General features: G+C 38.9%; 1 protein-coding gene across 7 annotated transcripts in view; it reads left to right on the top strand.

Moving 5' to 3' along the window:
* The window catches only part of ZNF536 (zinc finger protein 536), a 326,681-nt gene that overhangs the window by 107,074 nt on the left and 217,107 nt on the right, over nt 1-2,500 (top strand). The window lies entirely within an intron of this gene.

The raw sequence follows: 2,500 nt of genomic DNA on the forward strand, positions 1-2,500 counted from the left end.
GAAGAAAAATAAAGGCAAGTTGCCTGTAATGAGAAAAAGTAGAAGGACGTGTCTAAACTGCAAATGACATGAAAAGCAGAAATATCATATATTTGTCCTTCAGGCCTGATCCTGTGGCCTTTTGTTGTGTAGTGAGTTCTGTTAAGTTGCGCATAACCAGTCATGAATAAGCTCTAGTTCTCTGAGTCAAGGCTACTTGACTATTTCCCAAGAGAACAGGTAGAACATTTTGTTGTGTATATACATATACATATATATATATATATTGTTTCTTTCATTAAGCCCAGTAAATGCGTATTGCTGTCTCTTTTCAGTGAGCTTTTACAGATGTATCTCTTTAAAAATAAATAAGAAAATCCACCATTAATTTCTAATTCCAATAAATTTCTTGAATTTAACTATGAAGTATATTTATGCACTAATTCAATAGTCTGACATTAGCTGTAATCCATAATATTATCAGCACTACACTGGTAGCAATTACAGTGGCGATACATAACTACAGTGTGTTTTGAGGGCAGTATTTTAATAAGGTAGGTGTTCAGTTCCCTGCAGCATAAAAACTGGTGATTTTGACTGCAGAGCTGCTTGGACTGGAAATCACAACAGTTGCCAGTAAGGTTTAGAAAGTGTGTGCCAGGCAAGGGAATCACTGTTCAATGTATTTACCCTCTGGGGAGGTAAAACACAGATGGGGGAGTTAGGAGTCTTCTAACATTTAGCTGATACATTAGTGGGTAGCAATTCTGCTTCGGGGATGTTCAAAGTAGTTCATCTACCAGTTGGGAATCATTATGGGCACCGGTACTGAGGATTAGATGTGATAGAACAATAAGGGACTGTAGAAGTACTGCTGTCCTCCTCCTGCTACAGACAAGTATTTATTTGATACCTTTTTTAAAAAGAAAACAGCAGTTCTGGATTAATCACATGTTTTTAAATATACGTACTAAAGCAGCTATCACTAGGGAGGATTCAACTGTCATAGACAAACATGACCAGGTAATATGCATTTTGACCGAAGTTATGTAAAATGTCGTATCTTCTTTACATAAGTAGTGTTCTTACAGTATGAATTCTTGCCAGTTAGTTGATGTGAAGGAAGCTTGCTAAAGCATTTGCATTTGTATTTTTCTCCTAGGGAAGCAAATGCAGCAGTAGATCCAGGAACTGTTCTAAGCGATGAGAAATAAGGCTATGTCTTAAAAATGCAAGTTTGTGGTGGAGGAAGGGTGGTCACACTTGAAGGAAAGGGAATGAACAGGCAAAAATCAGGAGAAACCAACTACTAATTTCTGTTGAGTTATGCTTAGTTATTATCACCTGGTTATTTTTACCCTAGCAATTTCACCTGGATGTACGCTATTTTGTTCATATCTTTTCTCTATAGTTATGAAGTTCAAACATTTTCCAAAATGTACAAACTAACAGCTAATTTCATTGTAGTGCTGCCCATGTGTAGTGAAATGAAAGATGATTAGCTAGCTAAAAATGTGTAACTTTTCAATCAGTAGTTAATTCAGTCCCAGAACTGTGTTCGTATAGGTTTGAAACAAAATTGACCTCGTTTATGTAATCTCTACGTACACTGAGTGCCTGATTCTGTAACGAGATACTCAACAATGTAGATTTTCTGAGACCCAGTAAAAGCAGCAGAATCCAGAGTTCTTCTGAATAGACCCATCACCCGTGTGCTGTAATCCTCTGAGGTTTCTGCATTTGGAACGGGCAAAATTAGTACAGGAGGCAAGCTCCCAATGTTATGCAGAAGACAAAATTCTTGTGCTTGGTTGTAGGACAGCTGAAGGGAGTGCTGTGGGAGCAGAGAGGGGCAGAAACCTTCTGCTGGGCCTCCAGGCATGCTCCCCACAGATGCTGTTTTCTCTGGGCTTTACCCCAGACCACAGGACCAGAAGATACACCTGAGAGAGGACCTTCTGCACCCACTGATGCACGAGAAGCCTTAGAGTAGCTGGTTTCTACCTTGTGCAGTGGATGCATACCTTTTTATTCCCTGCTTTTCATAGCTGCAGCTGTAAGCAACTAAATTATGGCCATTTCACTGTCAGAAGACTGCCAGTGGCAGAAATGGAGTAGGATTTATCATTAGTGCAGAGCCCTCCCTGAATGCCCAGTCAGGTGCTGAATATCTATAGCTCTTACTGAGATCAGGGAGAGCTTCTCTTTTTCTGCATCTTATGGAACCGTCTTCATTGCTGAGAACCCAAGGGCATGTGGAAGCTTTTGGCTCATCTCTGAAGCTGCTGAGGCTGTTCTGTGCTGTGTTAAATACCCAGTTCTGCCTACTTTTTTACCTTAATTAATTTACCTACCAGTAAAATAAGTTACACAAATCTGTATTTTATTTTAGTAAAATTTTGGATGTTTTCCTCTTAGTTTCAACAGAAGTTTTACTTCTAACTTGGTATATCTTTCTTTACTGAGAAGTAGAGTAAGAAGCTGAATTTCACTCTTCAGAAATACCTCCAGATAATGAAAA

Source organism: Gallus gallus, chromosome 11, assembly GCF_016699485.2.
Source record: "Gallus gallus isolate bGalGal1 chromosome 11, bGalGal1.mat.broiler.GRCg7b, whole genome shotgun sequence".
NCBI classification, from domain to species: Eukaryota; Metazoa; Chordata; class Aves; order Galliformes; family Phasianidae; genus Gallus; species Gallus gallus.